Here is an 11,880-nt window from a genome sequence, read left to right as displayed (position 1 = left end):
GTGTAAATTTTCTTCGCTGCAGAATTTTCTCCTAGGCACCGCTGTGACAATGGGGAATACACAGTTTAAATCTTATTAGCTGAATCAGCAGAGAAAGAAAAATGCACCGGCTGCACAGCTTCGGACAAAAACATGTCACCGAAACATACATTCACAAATAGCTAAGACGGATTACCAATGCATTGTTCCAATTTCACATATTGTTCTGCTGTAGTCTTGACGATGCTTAACCTTGCCTTACTCCGTATAAGAGCACAAAGCTTCACTACCTATTTATTGCTCCTCTTCCTGTCGTTTGAAAGATAGAAGTATGACTAGGCCTAATGTACATGTTTTAATCTTCCTGGTAGCCATCTCCATTTTTATGTAAGTTTTAACAAACTCATAGCAATATTGGGAGATGGCAGCTGGTATCTGCATAAACGGTGCTTTCAAGTGAAATTCGTACTATGTGGTTAAACATGCATCGCCTCTGACCTGAAAGTCGCGGGTTCACTCCCAGCCGTGGCGGTGAAAGGCACGTGTATTCCTGGTGGTCAAACTTTCCGAGGCCATCCACTACGGTGTGCCTATAGGCGAAGCACGGTTTTAGCACGTGAATTGCAGAATTTATTGCTGTTGTGTTTAACAATATAAAATTTGCATGAAGAATAAGGCAGGCTGTAGCCAAAGGCATCTCTTGGTTCGTAGAGAGTTAGCGCTGCATACGGCACGGGTATCCTGCTATATGAAACCCAGAGACTGTTCGGTGTGTAGAGGAATTCCTTAACGGTTTAGAAAAATGTATTTTAAGTGTTTATAAGTGAACCGGTCATTACCGTGTCTATTTCAAGGCTGTTATAGGTATCCGGGATACTAGAACTTACTATGTCCGGTCAATGTAGGCGCAGGGAATCTGAATTGTTAGATGCTCACGAAAGTTCCTAGCTTATCTTTCGCTTTATTTTTCTTCTTTGCATCATATGGCCATGTCGCTGCCAGGAACTCGCCAACACTTATAGCAGGGGCGTAGCCGGAAACTTTTTTTTTTTTTTGGGGGGGGGGGGCACCTCCTTGATCTGAAGTGGGGGTCTGGCAGGCAAATGTGATGGAGTGTCATTTTGAGCTCTGTATGCTATGGCAAGAAGTTGGGGGGGGGGGGGGGCACGTGCCCGGTGTGCGCACCCTTGGCTACGCCACTGATTTCGAGTAATCCTGCATTAACGTGATGTTATTTAACGTACCCAAAGTATCTTCATATCCTAATGGCTTACTGAAACTTGTAAACACCAACGCTTTTGTAAGATAATCTCCCTGGTGTCATTTCAGTCCCTTGTTTTCACGGTTTGCCACGGCTAAGTCCAGCTTTAGGGTTTCAGTAAATACACACCGTATCATCTTGTTTTCTACAAAAACAAATAATGTGGGCCAATTTCATTCGACCGCAGATCTTCCAGCGAAAATTGCGTGTGCGTTAGCCACTCTTTCGCGTAGCTTAGAGCTATCATCTTAGCAAAATATTACGCAATTTCGCTATTGAAACCTGATAAGTCTTCGTCGTAATCTACGCCATCAGACTCGTTTCTCTTATTTTATTCTTTTTTGCAGATGTGCGGCTTCCTTAAAGACGCCAAAGTGTTATGGACATGTGAGAAAGCTTAATATCTTCTCTTCTATTTCTTAAACATTCAACGTGAATCCCATAAGTGATTGTCCACTTAAGTATATTTGTACTTTAGGGAAAATTTACATTTTCAATCACGCTATTGTACTGCGTTTTTCTTCAATTTCTTTAAGCGAATGGCATCGTTACGGCACCACTTTATATTTCATTATATTGCGCAACTCGTATAACATGTATATGACGCCAATTTTCTACAATATGGTTTCACAAAACTGAAAAAAAAATACCGCAGTGTAGTTAGAGCCTGCAGTCAAGCGGATAGTCACTTTTATCCTCACCGCCTCCACCAACCTTGTATAGATGCGATTATTATTATTATTATTATTATTATTATTATTATTATTATTAGTAGTAGTAGTAGTAGTAGTAGTAGTAGTAGTAGTAGTAGTAGTAGTAGTAGCAGTAGTATTATGTTGTTGCTATTTTTATAGGTAATCTTTTGCATACGCCCGCAAAAGTGCCTACGAACATTTCCGGGCGTGTTAAATTAGTGACTTATTGTTTGAGTGATTTATTCATTGATTCCTTAATAACACGCACATGTTTGAGCTCATATTTACTACGGGCATCTAGTAGAGGACACCACGGCTCAGCGTAAGTTGAATAAGTGACTTCGTATGCGAAGAAAATAATACGTATCCTCGGTAATATATACCGTACTTTATTGAAAACCTGTTTGAAAACTATTACATAACTAATGTTGACAACGTCTATAAATGATGACTCCTTTGCGAATATTATTTTAACGATAAATGTAATGATGCCTCACGTATAAAAGTTTCGAACCTACCCGTCAATTTATGCGATTAGGCTACTGGCACACTAGGAATGGGAAAGGTTCGGCACTTTCGAACTATTGCTGCCAAATGCAGTGTAATAAGCTTCCAAGACTACTGAATTCATATGATAGAGCAGGCACTAATTTTCTGGCTATTACATGGCCACAATTTTAACCTTTATGCTTTCCCCTTTGTAGAATGCGTTACGAAATTTATTTTTGTGCATTATGCGTACTTTATCTTTTCTTGCATGTCCCAAACTGCATATTATTTATTTTCTTGCCTCGTTACCCCAGTAGAGTAATCACTTATGAAAATATTTTCTTTCTTATCCATATATTATGTAAGTGCGATGCTTTGTGGCAGCTGTGTCACTGTAATATAAAAGGTGTCTCGCGTTTTTACAATGCAGCCGTACTATTATAAATGGGGTGATGTTTTCTCACACATCGTTTGCACATGTTTTTTTTGGCCCATCTACTTCCATTTGCCACTGCTCCCCTAAAAATGGGCACTTCAAGAGCACTACGCATGAAAAAAGATAAGTGGCTACGAGAGTGGTTTAGGAGCCAGAGTTAGTGTACTTGCCACATTCAATTAACATGATTAAGTCGTATTTAGGTAACTTTGCGATAGGTTATATCAGATACTCTGTACACGAGTTTGAAAACGTGATCGCAATGCTAAGTACTTAGTGCTGCACAGTCGATGAAACATCATCGAGACTCCTTTCAGCATTTAGAAAAGGGGCGGTGGCTATTCTTCAAGATGACGTAATAAATGGGGTTTTTATTTCTATATCGCTTATATGGACACCATTTGTGGGTCTCCATCGCATAAAAGGTGCGTGCGGTAACATCACCCCCGCGTGAGTTGTTCACACCGCTGGTGTTCACAGTTCTGCTGGTGTTCACAGTTCTTACTCCTTTAGACACACTACTACCATGCACAAACTGTTTTTCCACGGCCACTTGCAATTACGGGGACATCAGTTTGCGAGGTGCGCATTTGAGTGTTTTCTTTAACAGTGGTACATAAGGTTTTTCACTCTGTGAAGAAGGTGGTGAACAGTTATGGAATGCCAGGTGTGTTCTCCGCTCCGAAGAAGTTTGCCCAATTGTGTTCGCGTGTTCTGAGTGATGAGAAGAAGACTCGTTGCCAGAAAAAGCGTTGTCGACGGTTTGTTAACTGTTGTATTGGGGTTATCCTTGAGACCCCCACGACCTGCGGCGAGGCGTATATAGGCTAGATGGGTCACTGTATAAATGACAGGGCGAGGAAGCATTGGCTGTTAAGAGAGGGGTTACTAATCTGGCTGATCATTGCGCAAGTTGCAGGGCCTGTGAGCCAAAACTGAGCAAGCTAACAATTCTGAGAAGAGGCAGGGATAGGATGGCACGAGAACTATTAGGCGCATACCATATCAGGATAAGAGGATGTACGTGCGTTAGTGATACGCCTGTGATGCTTTGGAAGGCTGAGACGGAGTATCTTGCCTACTTTTTCTGAAGTGATTTCGGTGTTACATGACGATGCATTTCATTTCCTGCGCACGTTTTCTTTTCTCTGTATATATTTGCTGGCAAAGTCTCAAATAAAGGTAGAACAAAGTTAACGCCGGTCCTGTGTCTCTAGTTCTTGTCAAACTCTGGTATTGCGCTCTAATGCTCCAAAAGCTTCATACAGTGCTATAAACGTCCCGGTAGTCACAACTTCCTGCAAACGAGCACAAGGATCGCGAATATCCCCAGGTGAATGCGCGAAAGTATTCGTTTGTCGACTTAATACTGCAGGGTTTATCCTACAGTATAATACTGCTGTAGCTTCGTCCTAAGTTAAAAAAGTGTGGTTGGGCTCCGTTGGAGATGCCGGACGTATACAACCCATAATATGTGTCTTGTAAGTGTTTTCTACCAATTCTTGTGTTATTTTCGCAGCGAATTTATTAAGTACGTAACCCAGCAACCAGTAAAAGGCAGTTGTTCTATGTAACCCTATAGACACCGCATCGTAGCTGCGCTTTGTTGTTTATTGTATGGTTAATAGTGGACAGCGGACAATGCACTTGCCATCGCTACAGCACGCGAATAGTCAGAGGCGCTCAAAAAAAAAAAAGAAAATCTGTGCTAACTGCATCAGCGATACGTCATTTTATGTTAAGTGAAATGGATATGATTCGCATAGCTCGATCATGTCTTCACGTCATGATTCCACGCATATGGAAAACGTTGAAAAGCTTCCTGCATGCTCCGTCATGAACAAACAGAAGTTTGGCTCCTGATGTTAAAGTTTTTGTTTCGTTCTCTGTTCTTCAAGGTCTGTTTTTATTAGCTGCGCTATTATGCAATTTAGAGTGCTCAATCAGCATGCCGAACAACGAAATTTACTGAACTATATTTTACACTGTAGCATCGCCGTTGGCTATCCCTTTCAGCCCTGGATTTTTTATTTTGGTCGGGGAATCTTTTGCTGCGTGTTTTCCTAATAGTTATGACCTTAGAAGACCAAAAACGAAAAATTGAGCCAGTGGTGCAAGTATTAATGGATTTACAGACATGACGTCAAATTAGGTCATCAGGGCTCAGCGGTTGCGAAATGAGAAAAATTTCATCTTTTTTCCTGCTATTCACTAGAGCACACAAAATGTGAACCACATCTCATTTTTCAGTGTGATACTCATTGAAACAGCTTCGGTACGTCGATCCGAAAATGGCGCTTAGCCGCCTCAGCTGACCCGCCTCGACGTCACCCATGACTTCGGTCAAGCTTCTTCTTCTTTGCGGCTCCCAGCTCCGCAAGCATGTCACAATTTTGATGTCAATCGCAGTGGGGATGGTTGAAGAAGTATTCACCCAAGAATCGGCAGTTTTCGTTTCATTTCCAAGGTGCTAGGAAAAGTTTTGTGTGATGGTGTCAATTGACACCGCCAGGGCCGAAAGGGCTATATTGTTTCTTACTATACACAGCCACTTCATCCCCTATACTTTACATTTGATGTGTGAGAAAGGCCGCCTACGTGGTGGTGCGTCCACACGAAAGGCACAGAATTATATCATACAAAATTATTGCAGCTATTATGGCTAGAGGCTGGACCTTTAGACATCACAGAGACTCGTTTTAGGCGCCGAAAATAGGTAGGTAAAACAACGTTTTAGGTGACCAAAATCGTAAAGAGAAGCAACATAGGTTAGTGCATAAATGCAAGTAGTTTCAAACGAAGGCGTGCGCGGCCTGTATCCATGACAGAAAAACAAGAAAGCGCAGCTTCCACTAGTGGCGCAAGGCTGGAACCAACCTAGATTTTCTCATTTTTGCTAGTGATACCAAGCTTTGGCTGAGATGATAAGCTTTTGCTAATAGTACTAGGAATGGTTGAACTTAGCTCCGGTCAGCCGGGTCCCCACGCTACGCACGTGTCATGTAGTAACAGGTCACGTGACCGGCTGCACGTGATGTAATGTTAGTGACGTGACTAGCTGCTAAGTGGTATTTGGCGGGAACATTCCACGTGACCAGTTACGTGTTTTAGTCAGGTGACTAGCTGTTATGTGATGCTGCGGGATGTTGTTACGTGTTGGTATGTGATTTTAGTCATATGACTAGATACAAGGTTCTCGCTTGATCATGTCACGTGACTAGCTGTTGTGGGAAGTTACGTGATTTTTGAAGGACGTGACTAGTTGTCACGTGATGTCACGTGCAAGTGACAAGATGCTACGTTTTTTTAGTCTCGTAGCTAGATGTACATGATGTTATGTGATTTTAGCTACGTATTGCCTGGAGCATGTTACGTGATGTATATGCTACCTGTTACGTGATATATATGGGATCTTAGTCACGTGACTAGTTGTTACATAATGCTACGTGATTTTAAGTCACGTGACCAGTTTTTGCGTTATGTCACCTCATTTCAGTCACGTGACCAGTTCTTACGTGATGTTGCGTAGTTCTATTCATGTGACCAGCTGTTACATGTTTTTTGCAGAACATGCTACGTGACAAGATGTTACGTGGGGTTGGCGGGAACATGCCATGTGTTGTTACGTAATTTTGAGTCACGGCAGCAAGTTTTCTGGTTTATGGCGGGAAAATGCCATGTAACAAGGTGTTACGTGATCTTAGTCACGTGATTAGTTGTTACCTTGTTTTATTCACGTGACTAGTTGCGTTATTCCACATGGTTTTAGTGTTGTCATTTTAGTCACGTGGCTAGTTACGTGATTTTTGTCACGTGACTAGCTGCTGTATATATATGTTTTAGTCACGTGAATAGGTCATGCGGTATCTTGCGTGCTCTTTGTTCACGTAACATACTCCCCCATCAGAGTTATTGCATTCCGTGGTCGGACATATCGGCGCACGCGTTGCAGAAGATAAAGAGGAGGCTGAAGCGAACGCGTGCCGGTTCATTTCTGCTAACACTTACCCGCGCAACAAAAAGCATCAAGAGCTCCACTGTTTTAAAAAAATGTTCTTTATGGTGGCATATGCGCCAACAGTTGAACATAGCTGTGCGTTTTTGCTTCCTCCCTCACGGTTCGCAGAACACGGTCTCTCCGCTTAATCTGTATTATGGGCTCTTGCTCTGCCCTTCTCAGCCATGCTGAAAAGAAAGACACCCAGGAGTGTATTGATTCGAGAATGGGCACTTGACTCTTTCGACTGTGGAAATTCGACACTCGGCAGTGCACCTTGGACGAGGCCTATAGGAGGCGTCACTACCTTCTGGGATGCGAGCAGAGACAATTACTCTCCTGGCTGGCTAACCTACCTGAATTTTCGTTTTTCTTCTCCTCCTACTCTCCTGGCGGTGAATACCTCAAAACGAAAATTACAAGCAAAAGAAACGCTGAGTGCGCCGTTTTCTTTCTTTTCTCGCTTTTCACTCTCCTTTCCATTGGTATTGCATTCCCCAACCGCTCAAGGCATGTCAGCGCGGCGGCATGTGCTGGCTGGCGCGTCCCACTTAGCTGCTGCTAGTTGGTGTTCTCCGGGAATTATTTGAACTGCAACACAATATAGAAGCCCATAGATTTCTGGACAACGTTGCTCGGTAACATGAATAGCGGTCTCAAACTGCACCCGAAAGCGAGACTTGAGGCTAAATAGCGTTCATATATGGCCCGATTTTGCAAAAAATAGGCAATTTTCGGTGTTTGTAGGTATTTGGCCACAGACACCAAAATATGCATTATATGCGCTTTAAAACACTATAAAAGCCCTTCTTAACCTCTAATTGATGTTCATATATGAAAATAGGCCGATTGCAGCGCAAGGGACAAAATACGCACTTGTCTATAATCCGGCTTCTAATGATGACAACCTGAACGAACTGTCCGACGCTGAGACATCTGAACTAATTTTGAAGTTTTGCCAACGGAAGCAGGTTGTTTTGTGTTTTCCAGGTTATGCTGACCCACGAACGTTCTTTTTTCTGTAAGCTAACGTAGAGCGACACTTTGAATGAGCTTTTAAACTATGGCTTTCGTTGGTTGTCGGTCACCGTGTACGTTGTGGCGGCAATTTTTAATTAGTCAACGTTAATAAGCCACGAAATGAAGGAACAATGTAAATTGAGCAAACTAGCACTCTCTCTCTTTTATATATATATATATATATATATATATATATATATATATATATATATATATATTGTAAGGGAAGAGAACAGAGACAACACCCGTACGCTAGGCCGGCTGTTCTATTCTGTTCTGTGCCGCGTAAGCCCGTGACCCATATCCCAGTTCGGCTTCAATCATCACATTCGCCACACTGCGGCGGTTCGTTTCGTAAAAGAAAAACACAGAAACGCGACTTGTCAGTTCTGCCGAAGCTCTCTTTTCTTGAGACGAGACACGTGCACAGAAAGATTGTTTTTCCTGCGTTTGTCCGCACTCGTTTCACAGGACGGATAACCTACACGCCACGTGTTCTCACCCAGCCTTTCAGTGATGACGAAAGGTCCTTCATACTTCGGGTAAAGCTTTTTGCCCAGCGATTGCGCGCATCGTGGTACCCACACCTCGTCTCCAACCTTGTACTGCGGCCCTGGTAGGTGACGGCGGTCATAATACCGTTTCCAGGCTTCATGCGCGTTTGCAGCTGTCTTGCGTGCCCTAGCCCGGATGACGCGGCAGGCGCTCTGTTGTGAAGCGGTGCGCCCGACTTTTAAGGGGATGCTCAAATTGTTGACTGCTGTCACCTTCGGAATCTGCTCGTAGACAACTTCATAAGGTGAAGTTTCAATGGAAACCTGGAACGCCGTGTTAATCGCGTACGCGGCTGCCTGCTGGTGCTCATCCTAGTCTGCTTCAATTGGTTTCTTGTTGTAGCAGTAAGGAATGAGTCGAGCTAATAGGGTCTGGTTGTACCTCTCCGTCAGGCCATTCGCTTGTGGATGGTATGCGCAAGTGAACTGATGATCGATCGACGCCTGCATTTCGGAGGTACGATCGGAGTTCACGACTTCGTTAACTGGTTGCTCTGTTTAAAATGATCTTCTTAGGTAGTCCGTGCTTCCATTCAAAGCGGTCCTGTAGAAATTTGATTACAAAGCCAGAGGCGAGAGAGGGCACCGCAGCAGCTTCCACACGCTTCGACAAGTGGTCCACTGCCACTACAATGTATCTGTTCCCAATGTATCTGTTCCCACTACAATGTATCTGTTCAACACCATCAATTCCGATGGTGTTGAAAATAGTGTTTGGGAGTGGAATAGGTGTTAGTAGTCCGCGTTGGCATCCCGGGCGACGCTTATGCTTTTTGCAGACCTCGCAGCTTGCGACGCACAATTGAACGCTTCTCTCCATCCTCGGCCACCAGAGACGTTCCTGGATCTTCCGCAGAGTAGCTCGTCGGCCTACGTGTCCACCGTCCGGGGCATCATGGATGGCGTGCAGGATTTCAGAACGCATGGTCGATGGGATCACTTAGACGTGGCGTTCTTCTTGGTTGCAGGTCCAGTGGCGTCGATACAATGTTATTTCGCGGAGGACAAACTTTGAATTCATCTGCGTGTCTTCGAGCGACGTTATGATTGCTGCCCAATCTGAATCGTACCGCTGAGAGTTGGAAACATACTGCTGCGAGAACCAAATCCAGCCTTCTTTGGGTTGTGGTAAGCTTTCCTCGCAAGGGTTCCGCGATAGCGCATCGGCAAACTGGTTTAGCGCCCCTGCTCGATGCTTCACGTCGTAAGTGTAGTCTTGCAGTCGGATCATCCAGCGGGCGAACTTGTGCTTCAGGTGTTGCTTGGCAAACATCCACGCAATCACAGCGTTGTCCGTCACCACCGTGAACTTGCGGCCGAACAAGTAGTGACGAAACCTCGTGCACGCTCCAGACAACAGCCAGACACTCCAACTCGTTCGAGTGGTAATGGCGTTCCGTGTCCGATAACTTGCGGCTGGAGTAAGCTTTGTAGCACGAAGCCACAAGGAAATCCATGTGGATTTCTAAAAAAAAAAGCGTCTTAGTTGCCGAAAAATTTGTCCTGGTCTGGGGATTGAAACCGAGAGCAACGTCATTTCGGGACGGTTGCTCTACCAATTGAGTTAACCAGGAAGCTAGCAATTGGCAAAGTGATGGCGAATTCATTGACAAATCGAAGCATATGGACACCTATTATTCCAAACGAGTCCTGTGCGTGGTATTCCGTAAGGTCGCTGAAGGGTAAGAAAGGGACATTGACAAACCCTCGTCTGTAGCACGAAGCCACAAGGAAATCCAAATGGATTTTTCAGAATGAAAGCTTCTTTCTTCCACCACCTGCCACCACCTTGCCGGATTCCGCAGAATTGATTTGCAATACTGTTCTTTGAGTTGTTGATGAACTCGCCCTCGCTCTGCCAATTGCTTGCTTCCTGGTTAGCTGAATTGGTAGAGCGAGCGCTCCGGAAAAGGCGTTGGTCCCGGGTGTATCCTAGGAGCAGGACGAATTTTACGGCCACCGAGAACTTTTGTTTCTGAGAAATACGTATGGATTTCCTTGTGGGTTCGTGGTACAAACGGGTGGTTGTCAATTTCTCCTTCATAACAGCGTCTACTATCCATCATCGGGCCCGACACTATCAATTTGCTAATAATTTGTGCGCTATGAAGCTTAATTTACACTTGATCTGAGGAAATTACACCGCAAGTTATGAGTAACTATCCCTCTTTTGTGCATTTTAATAACGGCTGACTTATCTATAAAAGAACACTTGCAAAGCATAGAGCCACGCAGTTAAGAAGTGATGTAAACGTGGTGCTAAAATTTAGAATACGCGAAACCAGCGTCTATTCATCTTATATATTGAAAGAAGGCTGTCGAGCATCCCCAGAAGGACAGACAGGGGCGACAAAACAGCGCTGCAGTTACTCCGCTGAAGTAGAGTAGCTTGTATTGAAAGCAAGTAATGATTGAGCTTAATCATCGTCTCACTGCACATATATTTTTGTTTTTTTTTTCAGTGTGGCCCCTCCGGCATGACGTGCCGTACTGGTTGTAAATGTACAATGACTATGAATTCCGCTAAAACAAGAGAAGGGGTATGCCAGGATAGTTCTGCAGTCAGAAGCCGAAGTCGAAGTCGAAGTCCAGGCCGAAGCCAAAGCCCAAGCCGAGGCAAATAAACACGTGGAATGTGGAAATTGCTCAGATACAGTTGGTTCATGTAGTTGGCCTTTCTTGAAAACTAATATTTCCGTACATACTGCGGCGTTGTGTTAAACAAATTCGCTCTATATTCCAGCATACAAAAAATTGCAGCAAATATTCCTAAAGATGCTACTTGTGCCCAAAGTGCTTATTTATTACATTGATGCAGATTAGTACACGAGTATTTGCATGGAGGTAAAGGATTGCTTTCGACGGAGGACTCCTTGAACTGAATGGAGGTTTTTGGCAAAGCATTTTTCTTTCGAGAACTTAGGGTAGTAACGACACCGAGTTCTGCTCTGAAAAATGGCCCCATTATAACGTGGTATTTCAGCTTTATTTGAGCATGAACGGAGCTGCGGTAAGCCCAAATTCTTAACGGAAGCATATCCGTCCCAATGACGCATTTTCAGTGAGCAAGGAAAAGCACGGTGACATAACACTAGCACGCACTGAAAGAAGTCAGAGCTTGCACACTAATTGCTGACCTAAAACAGAAAGAAAACACTTCGTGTTGCTGGCGTCTTTCACGACAGCTATTGAAATACATGGCGGTAGCAGAAGATAACGAAATCGGTGCGTTTTTATTCGAGACCTACGGCCGGCCGTAGCTAAGGGGTCACGTGACTTGGGCAAAAGGTTCATTGTGAAGTGTTAAATGAATGAACACAAATTGTGTTACAAGCGAAAAACCTGCTTGTTGGCAGGTTTTCTTGATGCAGCTTTTCGAGATATTGTTTACTGTACGCATAAATGCCTTCAACATCTGTTTCGTGAAGCGCTTAGCTGCAGTTCTAGTG

At 43.9% G+C, this 11,880-nt stretch overlaps 1 long non-coding RNA gene across 1 annotated transcript; it reads left to right on the top strand.

Moving 5' to 3' along the window:
- The first annotated feature begins 236 nt into the window (after window positions 1-236).
- On the top strand, window positions 237-11,084 carry LOC119390172 (uncharacterized). The gene is made up of 3 exons (XR_005183243.2): window positions 237-366; window positions 1,588-1,627; window positions 10,894-11,084. It is a non-coding gene; the product is annotated as an uncharacterized LOC119390172 (long non-coding RNA).
- The last annotated feature ends 796 nt before the right edge of the window (window positions 11,085-11,880 follow it).

Source organism: Rhipicephalus sanguineus, chromosome 4 (assembly GCF_013339695.2).
Source record: "Rhipicephalus sanguineus isolate Rsan-2018 chromosome 4, BIME_Rsan_1.4, whole genome shotgun sequence".
In the NCBI taxonomy this organism is placed as follows: Eukaryota; Metazoa; Arthropoda; class Arachnida; order Ixodida; family Ixodidae; genus Rhipicephalus; species Rhipicephalus sanguineus.
This window is presented reverse-complemented; position numbering and strand designations above follow the sequence as displayed.